Source organism: Bos taurus, chromosome 15 (assembly GCF_002263795.3).
Source record: "Bos taurus isolate L1 Dominette 01449 registration number 42190680 breed Hereford chromosome 15, ARS-UCD2.0, whole genome shotgun sequence".
Classification (NCBI taxonomy): domain Eukaryota; kingdom Metazoa; phylum Chordata; class Mammalia; order Artiodactyla; family Bovidae; genus Bos; species Bos taurus.
Window position 1 is genome coordinate 35477001 of NC_037342.1, and position 20013 is coordinate 35497013.

The 20013-nt window shown below is 45.6% G+C and overlaps 1 protein-coding gene across 6 annotated transcripts in view; it reads left to right on the top strand.

The window, feature by feature from the left end:
- Positions 1–20013, top strand: part of PLEKHA7 (pleckstrin homology domain containing A7) — a 228872-nt gene that overhangs the window by 29248 nt on the left and 179611 nt on the right. The gene's annotated exons all lie outside the window — the stretch shown is intronic.

Below are 20013 nucleotides of genomic sequence, written 5' to 3' on the forward strand. Positions count from 1 at the left end.
GCTGGGAAGGTCAAGGAGAGGTTTGTAGAGTACAGGATGCGGGGGTGGGGTTCTTGGGGTGAAGAGGCAGCCAGATGAGGAAGGGGAGAAAAGCCTTGAGGCAAAAGGTAAGACAGTGTCTTCTAATAATATGTAGAGTCCAGGAACTCTAGGTTCACAGGAACAGTGGGTGGGGGTGGTGTGTGTGTGTGTGTGTGTGTGTGTGTGTGGTGTGTGTGTGGTGTGTGTGTGTATAGGGGGAACCATAAGGGAGGTAGAGCTGGAAAGGTAAGCCAAAGCATGAAGGAACACCTGTGACCTGCCAAGGGTCATGAACCTGAGGTCGGAGGGCTGCCTAGAAGAATGGGTTTTAAAAATGGGTTTGTTGGGGGGTATAGGTAGCACAGGTTTCACATTCTCCTAGAACCGGCGAATAGATTTCTGAGCATCTCAAACTCTCCTTCTTGCTCTGTTCTGGAGTTACTGATTAAACCTGTCCTTGGGACCTCTGTTGAGCAGAGCAGGGCTAAGTCAGCACCTTGAATGTGCCAGTCACCCTTGATACTGTGTTTCTGAGCTCGGTGCGCTGGGTGAGCCTGGCTGCAGGCCCTGGCCTCTGAGCACCCCTTCCCTGGTTGGGGTGGAGGCTGGACGCGGTAACCATGGCCGGCGGCCGGCCTCAGCTTGCCTCTGCCCCAGAGCTGGCTGGACACACAGCCCCGTCTCTGCCCTGCAGGGTTTCTCTTTATGCAAGGGGCCTGCATGAGTAACGCCTGGACTCTGAGCCCTTGGCCAAACATTCCAGATTCTTTGGGCATAAGGGTTTTTTGAAGGGGCCTGGGGCCCTCGCAGGGCTGTTTATGCCCCACGCCGATAGCTGTTTGTGTCTGATTTTTATATATTCCCAAAGGTACTTTCCGAGCTTCCTGGGGGAGGCTTGTTTCTCCCAGCCTGGCCGGCTCACTAGGAACCTTCTGGCAGACACGCCTAGCGCTGCCGGCATATGGAGTGTCCTCCTACCACCGTCTGTCCTTCCCCAGGGTCTTGGATGCTGAAGGGCTGAGGGTGGAGTGGGGCTTTTTGTTTTGGTTTTAAATAGGGGCGGCGTGGGTAAACAGAGCGGCGTTTCTGGTGCTGTCTGAGGGCCAGGACCCCACATTCCGGCTCCATGACGACAGCCTGTTCCGTTGCCGCGTGCTGGGCCGTGGGCAGCAGCAGCTTAGACGGGAACAATGGGGGCTCTGTTGCGTTGCTGCTGCTGAGCTGGGGCAGAATACATTTTAATTGAACACTTTCTACCCTGAAATCTAGGGGATCTGGTGGCCCACTCCTCCTCATTCCTTCATTTTCCCTTTGCCGCTCAAGAGCCAACTTATCGCAGCTCCTTTTTCCCCCCTCTAATATTACCAGCCTCTTGGGGGAAAATGATGTTTTCAGCCTGGGATGTGGTTTGCATTTGGCTGACTTGGTGATGGTGAGAGAGAGGAGTGTGGGGTGAGGGGCTGGAGGTGGCTGAGAGAAGTCCCTGTAACCCAGCTGGAGCGTCATCACAGGTGCTGTGTCTAAAGAGCTCATCCTGCCCTCGGACAGGGCTGCCTGGGACTTAGGAGGACTGGCTATAAAGTCAGGCCAGCTGGGTTGGAATCCCAGTGGTAACATTTCCCACTTGGGGCCTCAGGTTCCCCATTTGCAAAATGGGGCTAAGACTAGTGTCTAACCCATAGGCTTGCCATGATAATTAAAAGAATTTGACATATATAAAATGCTAAAGGTAATACCTGGCATATAATAAAACCCCCCAAATGCATTTGTTATGTCATTTTAATGTTATATCCTGATCATCATCAATATTTCATTTACCCTTCAAGACTTCATCTGAGACTACAAGATGAGCAGAGCAACATTCTTTCTAAAATGCAAATTTGATTTTGTCACTCCTTGGTTTAGAAAACCTAAGTGAGTTCCCATTGATCTTTCTGCATAGGAGAAAGGAATTTTTATGTATTGAAAGCCTACTGTATGTTAAGTCCTGGGCACTGGGTGCACCTCTGCTCATTTAGATTAAGTTCAAAGTCTGTAAGACCCTTCATCAGCTGGCTCTATCTTGCCTGTCTTTCCCCCCTACCCACCTATACCAAGCCAAAGAAAAACTTAACTCTACCCCAGAGGACAATTTTCTTCCCTGCTGTTGCACTGACTTTTATCCTCCATGCCTTTGTGCATGTACTGCCTTCCACCAGGAAACACCCTGTGAGTGGTGGCTCTGAGCCTGGGGGAATAGACCACACAGGGGAGAGTTTGGGAATTCCCTAACCACCATCCCCCGAGGACCCGGCTGTGTTTTTCAGCTTGGAGTCTTTCTGTTTCTAGGCTCCACACTGGACTGATTTCTTTTGGGGGTGACAGGATGGAAGAGGTACAGTGGATCAGGGAGGTTTCAGCATGGGTTCCTTGCAGTGCCCAGCACTTCCCGCCTTGCTCCAGTCTATCCCCGGCAGGATCCCTTGCTTTCCAGCCACTGACTAAGCTTGTTGATGTGGCCTCTCCTTGTGGTGGCAGATGGGTACCTTACAAGGTAGCCTCACACAATGCGGAGACCCCATGTATACAACCTGCTTATGGATAGACTTGCCTGCCCGTGAATGGGATACTTGACATCCAAATGAGAATCATCTGTAGACAAAAAAATTGCTCTGATTTGAGATTATCTACATAACCAGTCTCTGGTCAAGAAAGGGAGAATGAATTTTTTTTTTTTTCGTCTTGATGAATTTACTTAGGGCCAAGTTCGCAGAGACTGAGTATCTTGTGAGTATCTCTCATTGAAAACAATGAGAATGATGAAAGGCCTTAGAGAAAAGAACAGAAGATTTAATTTCAGGGAGCTATGGCAATGCATGGTTTGTGTCCCCTCAGTTCTCTGTTGGACTCAGAAGTCAGGGGAGCTGGGGCTTTATCCCAGTTGTGTCATGTGACCTTGTGACCTTGAGCATGTTGGACCTCCAATTTCCTGTCTCTAAAGTGGGAATAACCATGTAGAATTGTTGTCAGGAATTAAAGATCACATGTTCTTGTGTTTATTCATTTAACCCACCAGCCTTTGCTAGAGCTCCTATGTCCCAGAGCCAGGCATCTAAGGATGGATAGAATATAGTCTCTTTCCTCGTAGAGCCCAGAGATGGAGGTGAAGGTAGAGGGTTGTGCAAGTGGATGGACTTCAAGAACATGGTAGTCAGGCCAGTGCTTTGCTAGAATCACAACAGAAGGTATATTGGCACTCAACTCTTGGGAAGTCAGGGGAGGCTTCCCAGGTAACACTTGAGTGGGGCAGAGATGAGAAAGGTAGGAGTACAAGGCAGGGTCACCAGGTAGAGGCAGACACACCTTGGCATTATAGAAACGTGCTGAGGGGTGGAGGTGTGGCTGTGGGCCTGTGGAGGAGAGGCCACCCTGTGGACCAGGGTGAGCTGGAGGTGAGCTCAGCTTTGCCCTGAAGGTACTGGCCTGGGGGCAGAGTGACTTGAGGCAGTGGAGTGCAGAATCTGGTCAGTAGTTTACAAGTCTCCTTCTGGTGTCCATGGGTCGGGGGACACTTAGCCAATGGCAGAGAGACCTGCTAGGGGACTCCTGGGACAGTCTAAGTGAGAGATGATGCAGACCTGAACAGGGCACAGAGGAAGACACCAAGGTTTGTGTGTGTACACGTGTGCATGTTTATATGTTCTGGGAAAGGTTAAAACCCTCTATATGCACATAGATAGTTTTTTTAACGACATAATTAAAAGTACAGATACCCAGCAAAGAGTTCATATTATGGCTCTATCCTTCCAGGGTAAGAGGACAAAACTGCAGAGGTTCCTGTTCCAGGATATTCATTGCAACCTTGTATGAAGCAGTAGGAGGTTGAAAACAATCTGTCCATCAATTGGGAACCAGATAACTAAATTATAGAGCCATGCAATCCCAAAATGAGGCTGCAGGTCTTTTTTTCTGAAACAGCAGATACATAACATATATCCAAATGGAAGAATGTAAGAACATATGCACAGCATTTAGCTTGCTACCCTTTTGCCATTTTTCTCCATGACTTGAATGCCTGTCAAGGTTGGGTTTGCTTTTTTTCCCTGTGTGTGACTTTCTGTCTTAAATTACTTGAAAACTGTTTTATGTCTGGGTCTCTGTGAATAAGGACCATGCCTTGTTTCTCTCAAGCAACAGGAGTAGGTGGCAGCTAATTACTCAGAATTTAATAGAGAGATATAAACAAAGGGCCTGTTATCACCATTAAGTGATACTAAGCTATGGGCTGATTCTTCTTCTCTGTTACAAACAGAAACAGTATCTGGCCCATAAAGAAGCTTTAAAACTAAAGTTGTGTTAACAAAGACCTCTTCCAGAGACCTCCCTGCTTTAGTGGGGTGGGGGTGGGGGTTGTGGGAGTAAATTCAGGCTTTGTTTCCTCTGTCTTCTGGAGCCAACTGGAGGTGAGAGGGGGATGAGGTGTGCCTGCTGTCCAACCGGTTTTCATGCAGAATATCTGAGCCAGTGTGTTTTTGTTGGGGGTGGCAGAGGGGGAGGGGAAAACTTTGTCTTACATCTACTGGGCGCTAGCACCTTATGTTACCTTGTTTCATCCAGGAAATATTCTCCCTCATTTTGCAGACAAGGCCACTAGGGCTAAGAGAAGTTGAGTAACTTGCTGAGATTGCCCAGCTGGGAACTGACAGAACCAGGATTTGACCACAGGTCTATCTGCCCTTGACCCCCTGTGCTTTGCCTTCAGTTCAGTTCAGTTCAGTCGCTCAGTCGTGTCCCACTCTTTGTGACCCCATGAATTGCAGCACACCAGGCCTCCCTGTCCATCACCAACTCCCAGAGTTCACTCAAACTCATGTCCATCCAGTCAGTGATGCCATCCAGCCATCTCATCCTCTGTCGTCCCCTTCTCCTCCTGCCCCCACTCCCTCCCAGCATCTGAGTCTTTTCCAATGAGTCAACTCTTCGCATGAGGTGGCCAAAGTACTGGAGTTTCAGCTTTAGCATCAGTCCTTTCAAAGAACACCCAGGGCTGATCTCCTTCAGAATGGACTGGTTGGATCTCCTTGCAGTCCAAGGGACTCTCAAGAGTCTTCTCCAACACCACAGTTCAAAAGCATCAATTCTTCGGCGCTCAGCCTTCACAGTCCAACTCTCACATCCATACATGACCACAGGAAAAACCATAGCCTTGACTAGACGAACCTTTGTTGGCAAAGTAATGACTCTGCTTTTGAATATGCCATCTAGGTTGGTCATAACTTTCCTTCCAAGGAGTAAGCGTCTTTTAATTTCATGGCTGCAGTCACCATCTGTAGTGATTTTGGAGCCCAGAAAAATAAAGTCTGACACTGTTTCCACTGTTTCCCCATCTATTTCCCATGAAGTGGTGGGACCGGATGCCATGATCTTCGTTTTCTGAATGTTGAGCTTTAAGCCAACTTTTTCACTCTCCACTTTCACTTTCATCAAGAGGCTTTTTAGTTCCTCTTCACTTTCTGCCATAAGGGTGGTGTCATCTGCATATCTGAGGTTATTGATATTTCTCCTGGCAATCTTGATTCCAGCTTGTGTTTCTTCTAGTCCAGCGTTTCTCATGATGTACTCTGCATATAAGTTAAATAAACAGGGTGACAATATACAGCCTTGACGAACTCCTTTTCCTGTTTGGAACCAGTCTGTTGTTCCATGTCCAGTTTTAACTGTTGCTTCCTGACCTGCATACAAATTTCTCAAGAGGCAGATCAGGTGGTCTGGTATTCCCATCTCTTTCAGAATTTTCCACAGTTTATTGTGATCCACACAGTCAAAGGCTTTGGCATAGTCAATAAAGCAGAAATAGATGTTTTTCTGGAACTCTCTTGCTTTTTCCATGATCCAGCGGATGTTGGCAATTTGATCTCTGGTTCCTCTGCCTTTTCTAAAACCAGCTTGAACATCAGGACGTTCACGGTTCACATATTGCTGAAGCCTGGCTTGGAGAATTTTGAGCATTACTTTACTAGCGTGTGAGATGAGTGCAATTGTGCAGTAGTTTGAGCATTCTTTGGCATTGCCTTTCTTTGGGATTGGAATGAAAACTGACCTTTTCCAGTCCTGTGGCCACTGCTGAGTTTTCCAAATTTGCTGGCATATTGAGTGCAGCACTTTCACAGCATCATCTTTCAGGATTTGGGATAGCTCAACTGGAATTCCATCACCTCCACTAGCTTTGTTCGTAGTGATGCTTTCTAAGGCCCACTTGACTTTACATTCCAGGATGTCTGGCTCTAGGTGAGTGATCACACCATTGTGATTATCTGGGTCATGAAGATCTTTTTTGTACAGTTCTTCTGTGTATTTTTGCCACCTCTTCTTAACATCTTCTGCTTCTGTTAGGTCCATACCATTTCTGTCCTTTATCGAGCCCATCTTTGCATGAAATGTTCCCTTGGTATCTCTAATTTTCTTGAAGAGATCCCTAGTCTTTCCCATTCTGTTGTTTTCCTCTATTTCTTTGCATTGATCGCTGAGGAAGGCTTTCTTATCTCTTCTTTCTATTCTTTGGAACTCTGCATTCAGATGCTTATATCTTTCCTTTTCTCCTTTGCTTTTTGCTTCTCTTCTTTTCACAGCTATTTGTAAGGCCTCCCCAGACAGCCATTTTGCTTTTTTTAATTTCTTTTCCATGGGTATGGTCTTGATCCCTGTCTCCTATACAGTGTCACGAACCTCATTCCATAGTTCATCAGACACTCTATCTATCAGATCTAGGCCCTTGAATCTATTTCTCACTTCCACTGCATAATCATAAGGGATTTGATTTAGGTCATGCCTGAATGGTCTAGTGGTTTTCCCTACTTTCTTCAATTTAAGTCTGAATTTGGCAATAAGGAATTCATGATCTGAGCCACAGTCAGCTCCTGGTCTTGTTTTTGCTGACTGTATAGAGCTTCTCCATCTTTGGCTGCAAAGAATATAATCAATCTGATTTTGGTGTTTACCATCTGGTGATGTCCATGTGTAGAGTCTTCTCTTGTGTTGTTGGAAGAGGGTGTTTGCTATGACCAGTGCGTTCTCTTGGCAAAACTCTGTTAGTCTTTGCCCTGTTTCATTCCGTATTCCAAGGCCAAATTTGCCTGTTACTCTAGGTTTTTCTTGACTTCCTGCTTTTGCATTCCTGTCCCCTATAATGAAAAGGACATCTTTCTTGGGTGTTAGTTCTAAAAGGTCTTGTAGGTCTTCATAGAACCATTCAACTTCCCTTCAGCATTACTGGTTGGGGCATAGACTTGGATTCCTGTGATATTGAATGGTTTGCCTTGGAAACGAACAGAGATCATTCTGTCGTTTTTGAGATTGGATCCAAGTACTGCATTTCAGACTCTTTTGTTGACCATGATGGCTACTCCATTTCTTCTAAGGGATTCCTGCCGCAGTAGTAGATATAATGGTCATCTGAGTTAAATTCATCCATTCCAGTCCATTTTAGTTTGCTGATTCCTAGAATGTCAACGTTCACTCTTGCCATCTCCTGTTTGACCACTTCCAATTTGCCTTGATTCATGGACCTAACATTCCAGGTTCCTATGCAATATTGTTCTCTGCAGCATCGGACCTTGCTTCTATCACCAGTCACATCCATAACTGGGTATTGTTTTTGCTTTGGCTCCATCCCTTCGTTCTTTCTGGAGTTATTTCTCCACTGATCTCCAGTAGCATATTCAGATCAGAGGAGATCAGATCAGTCGCTCAGTCGTGTCCGACTCTTTGCGACCCCATGAATTGCAGCACGCCAGGCCTCCCTGTCCATCACCAACTCCCGGAGTTCACTGAGACTCACGTCCATTGATTCAGTGATGCCATCCAGCTATCTCATCCTCTGTCGCCCCCTTCTCCTCCTGCCCCCACTCCCTCCCAGCATCTGAGTCTTTTCCAATGAGTCAACTCTTCGCATGAGGTGGCCAAAGTACTGGAGTTTCAGCTTTAGCATCATTCCTTCCAAAGAAATCCCAGGGCTGATCTCCTTCACAATGGACTGGTTGGATCTCCTTGCAGTCCAAGGGACTCTCAAGAGTCTTCTCCAACACCACAGTTCAAAAGCATCAATTCTTCGGCGCTCAGCCTTCACAGTCCAACTCTCACATCCATACATGACCACAGGAAAAACCATAGCCTTGACTAGATGAACCTTTGTTGGCAAAGTAATGACTCTGCTTTTGAATATGCTATCTAGGTTGGTCATAACTTTCCTTCCAAGGAGTAAGCGTCTTTTAATTTCATGGCTGCAGTCACCATCTGTAGTGATTTTGGAGCCCAGAAAAATAAAGTCTGACACTGTTTCCACTGTTTCCCCATCTATTTCCCATGAAGTGGTGGGACCGGATGCCATGATCTTCGTTTTCTGAACATTGAGCTTTAAGCCAACTTTTTCACTCTCCACTTTCACTTTCATCAAGAGGCTTTTTAGTTCCTCTTCACTTTCTGCCATAAGGGTGGTGTCATCTGCATATCTGAGGTTATTGATATTTCTCCTGGCAATCTTGATTCCAGCTTGTGTTTCTTCTAGTCCAGTGTTTCTCATGATGTACTCTGCATATAAGTTAAATAAACAGGGTGACAATATACAGCCTTGACGAACTCCTTTTCCTGTTTGGAACCAGTCTGTTGTTCCATTGTCCAGTTTTAGCTGTTGCTTCCTGACCTGCATACAAATTTCTCAAGAGGCAGATCAGGTGGCCTGGTATTCCCATCTCTTTCAGAATTTTCCACAGTTTATTGTGATCCACACAGTCAAAGGCTTTGGCATAGTCAATAAAGCAGAAATAGATATTTTTCTGGAACTCTCTTGCTTTTTCCATGATCCAGCGGATGTTGGCAATTTGATCTCTGGTTCCTCTGCCTTTTCTAAAACCAGCTTGAACATCAGGACGTTCACGGTTCACATATTGCTGAAGCCTGGCTTGGAGAATTTTGAGCATTACTTTACTAGCGTGTGAGATGAGTGCAATTGTGCAGTAGTTTGAGCATTCTTTGGCATTGCCTTTCTTTGGGATTGGAATGAAAACTGACCTTTTCCAGTCCTGTGGCCACTGCTGAGTTTTCCAAATTTGCTGGCATATTGAGTGCAGCACTTTCACAGCATCATCTTTCAGGATTTGGGATAGCTCAACTGGAATTCCATCACCTCCACTAGCTTTGTTCGTAGTGATGCTTTCTAAGGCCCACTTGACTTTACATTCCAGGATGTCTGGTTCTAGGTGAGTGATCACACCATTGTGATTATCTGGGTCATGAAGATCTTTTTTGTACAGTTCTTCTGTGTATTTTTGCCATCTCTTCTTAGTATCTTCTGCTTCTGTTAGGTCCATACCATTTCTGTCCTTTATCGAGCTCATCTTTGCATGAAATGTTCCTTTGGTATCTCTAATTTTTTGAAGAGATCCCTAGTCTTTCCCATTCTGTTGTTTTCCTCTATTTCTTTGCATTGATTGCTGAAGAAGGCTTTTTTATCTCCTCTTTCTATTCTTTGGAACTCTGCATTCAGATGCTTATATCTTTCCTTTTCTCCTTTGCTTTTTGCTTCTCTTCTTTTCACAGCTATTTGTAAGGCCTCCCCAGACAGCCATTTTGCTTTTTTTAATTTCTTTTCCATGGGAATGGTCTTGATCCTTGTCTCCTGTACAATGTCACAAACCTCATTACATAGTTCATCAGACACTCTATCTATCAGATCTAGGCCCTTAAGTCTATTTCTCACTTCTACTGTATAATCATAAGGGATTTGATTTAGGTCATACCTGAATGGTCTAGTGGTTTTCCCTACTTTCTTCAATTTAAGTCTGAATTTGGTAATAAGGAGTTCATGATCTGAGCCACAGTCAGCTCCTGGTCTTGTTTTTGCTGACTGTATAGAGCTTCTCCATCTTTGGCTGCAAAGAATATAATCAATCTGATTTTGGTGTTTACCATCTGGTGATGTCCATGTGTAGAGTCTTCTCTTGTGTTGTTGGAAGAGGGTGTTTGCTATGACCAGTGCGTTCTCTTGGCAAAACTCTGTTAGTCTTTGCCCTGTTTCATTCCGTATTCCAAGGCCAAATTTGCCTGTTACTCTAGGTTTTTCTAGACTTCCTGCTTTTGCATTCCTGTCCCCTATAATGAAAAGGACATCTTTTTTGGGTGTTAATTCTAAAAGGTCTTGTAGGTCTTCATAGAACCATTGAACTTCAGCTCTTTCAGCATTACTGGTTGGGGCATAGACTTGGATTACTGTGATATTGAATGGTTTGCCTTGGAAACGAACAGAGATCATTCTGTCATTTTTGAGATTGGATCCAAGTACTGCATTTCTGACTCTTTTTTTGACCATGATGGACACTCCATTTCTTCTGAGGGATTTCTGCCCGCAGTAGCATATTGGGCACCTACAAACCTGGGGAGTTCCTCTTTCGGTATCCTATCATTTTGCCTTTTCCTACTGTTCATGGGGTTCTCAAGGCAAGAATACTGAAGTGGTTTGCCATTCTCTTCTCCAGTGGACTACATTCTGTCAGAATGCTTTGCCTTAGCTGCCAGTAATCCTAGGGCAGGGACTGAGCCATGGTCTGGTGAGAGAGTCATTTCCTAGACAGGTTGATAAGAAGTCTGGAGGTCCCCAAGGAGAGAGGGGTCTGGAATTCTCAAGGAGGAAGAAAGGACAAACTTTTTTTTCCCTCTACATTCCTTGAAAGTTAGAAGGTTAAGTCGCTCTGTCGTATCCGACTCTTTGCAACCCCATGGACTGTGTAGCCTACCAGGCTCCTCCGTTCATCCATGGGATTTTCCAGGCTAGAGTACTGGAGTGGGTTGCCATTTCATTCTCCAGGGGGATCTTCCTGACCCAGGGATTGAACCTGGGTCTTCTGCATTGTAGGCAGACGCCTTTAACATCTGAGCCACCTTGTATCCTGCCTGAGGAAAATCTCTGGATTAAACCTTCTGGCTAATCCTGTTATTTTTTTTTTCCAAAGTCTCATTTTAATTTTATCTAATTTAATTTTATTTTTTTTACATTTTTTAAAATTTTATTTTATTTTTAAACTTTACATAATTGTATTAGTTTTGCCAAATATCAAGATGAGTCTGCCACAGGTATACATGTGTTCCCCATCCTGAACCCTCCTCCCTCCTCCCTCCCCATACCCTCCCTCTCGGTCATCCCAGTGCACTAGCCCCAAGCATCCAGTATCGTGCATTGATATGGGAGTAGATCTGGTCTTTACAAGGATTATATAACAATTATTTATCCTATCTGAGGACAGTCTCTGGATTAAACCTTCTGGCTAATTCTGTTATCTTAAAATGTAAATTATGGAAGTAGGTCTGGTGAGATCTTTACAATCTCCAGATATTCTTTGGATTCATTGGAGAATATATAACTCCATTGCTAACACTAGCAAATGGTTACTCTTTCTACCCTCTTCTGATGTCTATGTCAGAAACTTTCTCTATCTCCTTTATAGTTTAATAAAACTTTATTACACAAATGCTCTGAGCCCTGGATTGAATTCTTCTCTTCCGGAGGCCAAGAATCCCGGCGTCTTTGTATGGTTCAGCGACAACCTTTTGCTGGGTAGATAGGCACTGTTGCCAAGTGGGTTTGGACTTGGATGGTTTGCAGAAGGTAGACGGCTCTGAGTTGGAGCAGTGTAACCAAGAGCCAGTCAGGTGCATATTTCATGTCTGCTGTATATGTGGCGTGATGCTGGACACTGAGAGGATTCAGAGAAGAGGTCAGGATGACACTGTCCATGTCTAGTCTACCATCTGGTTTCAGTCACTCTTTCCTACACAGAGAGCTGCAGGAAGGGGTGGTGAGGAGTAAATAGGAGCACAGAAAACAAGAGGTGGAGGAAGTCTGAAAAGGAGCAGCTGCAGGACTGAGTGGGCGGGGAGAGAGCGGGAGGCATGAGCAATGGTGTGAAGATGGTAGGTCTGAGCTGAAGTGGAGGTTTTTTGGAGGTGAGGAGTCGGTGCGAGCTTGGTTGTGAAGCACGGAGGGTGGTGAATGGGAAGGCTTAGATGCTGGACTGAGGAGCATCACCTGATCCTTTGGGTGATAGGGAGCCACTGAAGGCTCTTGAGGTCCTAGGGTGATGCACCTAGCCCTGCTGTGAAATGTGGTGAGATGGAGGCAGGGCAGAGGAGTTGCCTGTCTCTCTAGAATGTTTACCTGCCTGCAAGAGCAGTGGTGGAGGGGTGGGGGTGCCCCAGCTGGGGTAGACTGGGGCTGTCAGGTCTGCTTTGACATGGGTGTGTGATGGTCCCAACAGAGGACGGAAACAGATAGCTGTGTGCACTCTGGTCCAGGGGGTGGGAGGGTGTGTGACCACATCTTGCAGGTGCTCAGCTTGGCATGAGTGTGTGCATTCATTCAACAATTATTTATTAAATGTCTACCATGTCTCTTAAGTTAGGCATATGGTAGTGAACAAAACAGACCTGATCCACTCTTTGGGTCTGACTTTGAAAGTATGTGTCATGTGAGAAAAAAAAAATGATGGGGGAAAAAAAAACCTGAGCTACTCTAAGAAGACAATTTGCCCTTTGGCCTGGTTGTTCCACTAGCATGAAAACGTTGCTTCTCACTGCAGAAATGAGATATTATAGAGGAAGTTCCTGGCCAGAGCTTGCCCAGAGGGATGGGGTTTTAGCCTTCAGCTCTCCTTTCTTAGAGGTGAGTTGAGCAATGGGGCCTCCCAGAAATTGGGGGAATTCCTTGGAGCTGAACAGCACATTCCTGTCCGTCCTTCTTCCCAGCACTCCTGCTCAAACCATGCTGGCCCTTCTCTGGCTGAGCCAGTCTTTCCAGGCTGCTTTCGGCCCTTGGATGGGAAGAGGAGGTGGAGGAGAAAAAGGAGATAGGATGAACATTCGAAGTGGAACAAGAAAAATATTTCAAACAGGACAAGCTCCAGGGAAACAGCCTCCCTTCCTCTGTGGGTCAGTGAAGCCCCAGATCAGAAGTTCAGAGGCTTTGGCTGGGCTCAGATCTTCCGCATTTGCCATGGTTCAGTAGCTCATTTCCAGGGCTTATTTCTGAAGGCCTCTGTGGTGGAGGCCAAGATGTCATTCACTTCAGAAGGCCAAATACCTTGCTAAAATTCCAGAGGCTTTCCCTTGAGCCTTGGGGCTCTTGCCAAACAGATCCTGGTGTGGTTGCAGCCTCAGGTCCTTCTTAAGTACCTGTCTCCCGCACCCACTAGGAATGACCCCAGGGCCCAGGGAGGCAGGTAAGCAGAGCAGCCCCTGCCTGAGGTGAGGTGGGCCGGCCTACAAGCAGCTGTGCTCACCTGTGAATGGAGACCCACCCAACATATTTTGCTAGTGGGAGAAGGACACAGTTTTAGTTAGACGCTTTAATGGTGGCAAAATTGGAGCTTTACTCCAAGTATTTAAAAAATTACTTTTTGTGTTATAAAGTTATCCATTGTTCATTTGTGGAAGTTTAGACAATGCATTTGAGCAACAGGAAGAGAATAAAAATTTCTTGTAAACCTGTCACCTAAAGATAATCATTTTGTTATTTATCTATATGTGTCTATGTATATGTGTGTGTGTTTTAAGAAAACTGGGATAATACTATAAACTATTTTGCATTTTTTACTTAATGATATGTTCTATATCATTAATTAACATTTACCTCATCAGTTTTAATGGCTGTGTAGTATTTCTTTTGATGCTTTTGAGCTGTGGTGTTGGAGAAGACTCTTGAGAGTCCCTTGGACTGCAAGGAGATCCAACCAGTCCATCCTAAAGGAAATCAGTCCTGAATATTCTGTGGAAGGATCGATACTGAAGCTGAAACTCTAATACTTTGGCTACCTAATGTGAAGAACTGACCATTGGAAAAGACCCTGATGCTGGGAAAGATTGAGGGCAGGAGGAGAAGGGGACGACAGAGGATGATATGGTTGGATGGCATCACTAACTCTACGGACATGAGTTTGAGTAAGATCCAGGTCTTGGTGATGGACAGGGAAGCCTGGCATGCTGCAGTCCATGGGGTCGCAAAGAGTCAGACATGACTGAGCGACTGAACTGAACTGCACTGAGTATTTCCTTATACAGTGGCATTGTGATTTACCAACTAGTAAATGTATGAGACTTTGGGGGGTTGTTTTCTATAAGGGAGTGTCATTCCTTGTGGTAGCTGGTTGTAAAATAAATACACGAATTAGAGTTTCTGAGGCTGGGTCCCTGGCATTGTTCTCTGTAAGCTCCCAGTGGTTTTAATGTACAGCCAGGATTGAGAACCATGTGGTGAAACTGTGGACACCTACACTGGTTCTCTTACCCCAGGACTCGGCGCGGTGCAGGGCACCGAGGAGAGGCACGAAGAGAAACCTCTCCCTTCACCTCCATGCTGCCGCCCGCGAGTATGAGGCTGACACGATGGTGGCCGATCGGAGGGCTTCCTGCTGTGGTCTCTGCTGAGTCTGCAAGCTGGTGACCCTTTCACTAGAATTCTGGCCCCCACATCTCCTCTTTACCTTGTGTGGGGATGGTTGCTAGTTTTAAACCTTGCAGTTGATGGCTTCATGTGACTGAAGCCCTCACCCACCCAGGGGGACAGAGGGGCTGATGAGGACTGGAAGAGAACAGATTGGGGCCTGCTAAGTATCTGGAGGGATCGGAGGGAGACCGTGATATTCTCTGCCCATCCCTGGTGCCTTTTAGGTTACGGGGTGCCTTTAGACATGGGGTCACCCAATCCTCCCAACCAGCTATAGGGCAGATGGCCCAGGCAGTCTTATTCCTGTTTTATAGTTGGGAAAACGGAGGTTTCGAGAGGGTCTTTGATCCAAAGGAGTGAGTCAGAGTTGAACCTCTTTCTTTTGACTATCAGTTTACTTTTTTTTTTTAATTTGGTAGAACCATCTGGGTCTGTAGATTTGCTAAAGACCTTGGGTTTATGCCTCTTTGGGAAGCCATTTCATAGCACAGTATATGGTTACTGGCCAGAAGTTTTCTAGTTTTTCAAGCATTTATGAAAATTAGCTGCTGAGTAACAGCATGTGTGTTTTGGTATGTTACTACCCATTCATCAGAGTGTTTGGAAAACAAGAAGGAGGCAATTTTAAAACGTAGTCATAACAGCATTTTTTTCCTGGTTTCCAGAGAAACATTTTCAACAGCCTAAGATAGTCGACAGAACTTGCCTTTCTGACTGGAACCTGAGTGGCAATAGTAACAGTAGCTGTAATAATGGCTTACGTTTATTGAGTGTACACCACACTCTGACACTTGGAACACCTAAGCTCAAAGGGTTAGTGAGGAGATTAACTTTTTCTAGTTCAGAAACCAAACCAAGGAGAAAAGTTACCACCCCTTGGTCATATCAGCTGTACTGCCATCCAGTGAACTGCCATGCATCCATTTAAAATGGGGCTATAAAATATTAACCAGCGATATGGAAAGTATTCCCTGTGCCTTCATAGATAAAGAGAAAATTATGAAACAGGCTGGCGTCTGGAGGCTCTCAGTGAATGTTTCAATCCGTGTGCATGCAAAACAGTACCATCACCCGTCTCATGTTCCTGGTAAGGAAACCGACTTGCCTGAAGGTCACGCAGCATATGGATCTGGGTCTTTTATAAGAATCCAGTGTGTTTGTCGCCATCCTCAGATGCTTCTCTTATTTAAAAAACAGAGAATAGGATATTCTGCAATCAAGTGTTGATTGCTATGTTTAGAGCAAGAAAGACAAGTGAAGCAGAGAAACCTGTTTGACAATCATGTCACTTTATTCTATAGTTCTTCACAGTTAGTAAAGTACTTTAAAGCATAACTTTTTCCTGGATTTAAAAAGAATATGTATTTAGATAAACAGGGATTTACTATATAGTACAGGGAACGATTCAATATTTTATAATAACCTATAATGGAAAATAATTGAGAAAAAAGAATATATGTATAATATATTTATATGTTTAACTGAATCACTTTACAGCATACCTGAAACTAACACAATATTGTAAATCAACTATTCTTCAACAACAACAACAAAATCAGAAATACATGTTTATTATAGAATTAGGAAAGTAAAGAAATGCCCAGAGAAGGAAAAGTATATTTCTAATTCCTGAGGGATAATGATTGTTAATATTTTTTCTTCCTCTCTTCTCATTGCAGAAATATTATAAATTTTGTGAACTTGGGATCATGTTGTACCTATGGGACCCTTCTCCCTGTCAGTGATTGATCTTCTACAACATGATTTCCAGTGCTGCCCAGTGTCTAGCTTTTACAGGTGATTCTGAATTGTTGGACACTAGGTGGTTACTGGTTTTTCTCTTTATTGTTAATAATACTGTTATAAATACCCTTGTCTTTACAAACATCTGGTTGTGTCTTCAGGATAAATTCTTAGAAGGGTCATTTGTGGGTCCTAGGATATCTGCCTCTGGTAATGCACTCTTCATTTACGTTTTCTCCTTTGATCCCTAAAATAGCACCCCGAAGCTGGTCTGGGAGGCACTATTATCCCCAGTGTACACATTGGAAGTTGAGGTTTTTAAAAGTTGCAGTTTGCTCAAGATAAGAAACTGCTTTGGAATGATAAAGGGAACTGCTTTAATTCAGTGAGACTGAAGGAATAGAGTAGGAAATAAGTTCAGATTCGTCAGTTTGTTGTATTAATCAGACTTCCTAGAAATATCACTTTCCATAACTTCAACCGATGTTTTGGGTCTGCCCTCTGGCCCAGCAGAGCAAGTCTTCTTCCTTTCAGTATTTGAAGAGGCCCCTATGTAGCTCTAAGCTTTCCCTTTTCCAAGTCGTCCTTGTTCTTTTTTTTTTTTTTCAATTTATTTATTTATTTAAATTGGAGGACAGTCACTTCACAACACTGATTTTCCACTAGCTTACTGTCTTTGGTGGCTTTCTGGGCGTATTCCACTTTATCAGTGTGTGTGTTAGTCAGCTCTTCAGGTTGGAAGTGGCAGAAACCCAACTCAAACCAGCTTAAACAGACAAGGAAATATATTGGCTCCAATAATTGGAAACTTCAAGGGTAGATCTGACCTGGCCGAGGCTTTGTTGGACCCCAGTGCTCAAAGGGCATTTTGATAGCTTTGTTCTCTCTCCTTTCAGTTCTGCTAACCCCGTTGTCGGAGAGATTGTCCCTCTTTCAGGATCTATAGATCACTTCTTAGAGAGGATTCTGGTTGTCCCCGCTTGGATCAGGGTCGCCCCCCTGGGTGGTGCATGCTGGTTGACTGTTAGAACACAGCAGGGTGGGGAGATATGGCTTTCCCTAATGAAGGGGTGCATGTGAGCGATGCAAGCCTATTGTTTTGTGGTATGTAGAATCGAACTGCGTGCCAGCTGGTGTCTGGCCAGTTCAGAGGAGAGTGGGATTATCATCTTTCTTTTGCTTGAGATGCTTTTGAACTGTGGTGTTGGAGAAGACTCTTGAGAGTCCCTTGGACTGCAAGGAGATCCAACCAGTCCATTCTGAAGGAGATCGGCCCTGGGATTTCTTTGAAAGGAACGATGCTGAAGCTGAAACTCCGGTACTTTGGCCACCTCATGTGAAGAGTTGACTCATTGGAAAAGACTCTGATGCTGGGAGGGATTGGGGGCAGGAGGAGAAGGGGATGACAGAGGATGAGATGGCTGGATGGCATCACTGACTCGATGGACGTGAATCTCAGTGAACTCCGGGAGTTGGTGATAGACAGGGAGGCCTGGCGTGCTGCAATTCATGGGGTCGCAGAGTCGGATACGACTGAGTGACTGAACTGAACTGAACTGATACTTCTATTAATGTAGCCTGAAATCAAAATAGTTTCCTTTTTACTATGTAATCATGTTACTGGGTCATCAAAGATTACTGCTCTGCTTGTCTTTCCCCTCTTGTGCTACCTCTGCTGGGAGATTTTGGACTCAATATTAGGTCTTGAAGCTTATCCTTGTAGATTTCCTATGGTTGTATATGGCCCAGAGGATCAGCCTGTTAAGATCTTTTAACCCCAACTCCGTCATGGATCACAGTGGTATCCTTCCCAGCTCAGTGCTCTGTACAGTCAGGTGATAGACATTTGATGGGGTGGGGTGGGGTTGGGGGAGGGGAAGAGATGGGGAATGAGATAGCACTAGGCAATTACTTACATCAAAAGAGCCAGAACCTTCTGCCTTCTCCTGTCTGCCCCAGACCTCTAGAGTTTCCTTTGCCTGGCCCATACAGTCAGTCTTGCCGATTCATAGTGTGTCAGAGGTCACCAGAAAGGGCATCAGGCATCTGCTTTTCTACTGAGACCCCAAATGAACTTAAGTTGAAGTAGGAAGGAAAGAAGACTGAGCACCAAAGAACAGATGCTTTCTAATTGTGGTGCTGGAGGAGAGTCTTGAGAGTTCCTTGAACTGCAAGAAGTTCAAGCCAGTCAATCCTAAAGGAAATCAACCCTGAATATTCACTGGAAGGACTAATGCCGAAGCAAGACTTTGGCCACCTGATGTGAAGAGCCAACTCATTTAAGGCAGGAGGATCAGCCTGTTAAGATCTTTTAACCCCAATTCCGTCATGCGTCACAGTGGTCTCCCTCCCAGCTGAGTGCTCTGTACAGTCAAGTGTAGATATTTGGTGGGGTGGGGTGGGGTTGGGGGAGGGGAAAAGATTTAAAGATTTAAGGCAGGAGGAGAAGGGGACGACGGAGGATGAGATGGTTGGATGGCGTCACGAGGCAATGGACGTGAACTTGGGGAAATTCTGGGAGATGGTGAGGGACAGAGAAGCCTAGCGTGCTGTAGTCCATGGGGTCGCAGAGTCAGATAGGACTGAGCAACTGAACAACAGCAACAGAGGAAGGATCTCGGTTAGATGTTAATCACTTCTTGTCATGGTGAGTAGGGAAGGCATTCTGCAGACAGTGGTAGGTCTGTTTCCAGAGGCTGTTAGGCGGTAGCAGGTTCCTGAGAGGTCTGCAGGGCTGTGGGGGTGGCCAGCAGGGGACTGGAAGTCCCTCTGAGCCTTGTTGGGCTTACAGGTCCAGCATGCCAGCCTCTGCATGTGGGCATTCTTGGTAGCTGGGGGGTGGCATGGGTGTGCCGGGTGGCTTTTGGCCTCCATCACTCTATTGAAAACTCCAAATTGTGTTGCTCAGCTGCAAAAACAGTTTTCTTCCTTTGCTAGCAAGAAACACAAAGCGGCCCCTGAAAGAGGGTGGGTGGGCGTGCAGTGGTTCTGGCAGTGTGTCACACTCATCCGCTGTAGCACAGGGCAAACCGCCCCAATCCGGATGGCCTGGCAGAAGCAGAGCTGGATGGCAGCATCAGAGGAGCCCTGGGAAGCAGAGGGCATGGTGGGGGCTGGAGGGGTGCTTGCCTGGGAAGGCCCTGAAACTACAGACGACATAGGAGGAGGCCTGATCTAGGCTCTGGCTCGCCTGTGAGTTGGGCAGGAATGAGACCAGAGACTGGCCTTTCCCATGTGGCCCGGTGGGCCTGATGGAGCCTCACATGCGCTGGGTTTGTGTGTCTTTGTGTCCAGATCTGAGTCTGGGAGCAGTTTCCCCAGTGGTTGTCCAGGAGGACAAGGAGGCAAATCTGTCTGCTGATGAGCGTTAGGGGTGCCTGAGGCCTGCTCACCTTAGGGTGGGATTGCCAGACCACTCAATACTTTGGCGGCCTGTCTTTTGACATCCAGGTGAATTCCTGTGGGTCGAGACCAGTAGTTCTGTTTCCTTTGCCTGCACCAGATTCCCACTGGACTTATTTTGGCTTGGCCTGAATGGGATTCTATCTGCTTGTTCTCTGTCTTGGCCTCTCTTTCTCCCCCCCTTTCTTTCTCTCCTTCCTTATCTGCATCACTTCTTTCCCCTTTTCCTGCATGCCCTAAGCCCCCATTTTACCCCAAGGGAGGTTGGGACTAGGTTAGTTTTAGACAGGGGACAATGTCTTATTTAGATGAGCCCCACTTCCTATGCAATTGGTCCAAAGAATGATCTAGAGTTCAATGCTGTGATTGACTGCTGAGGG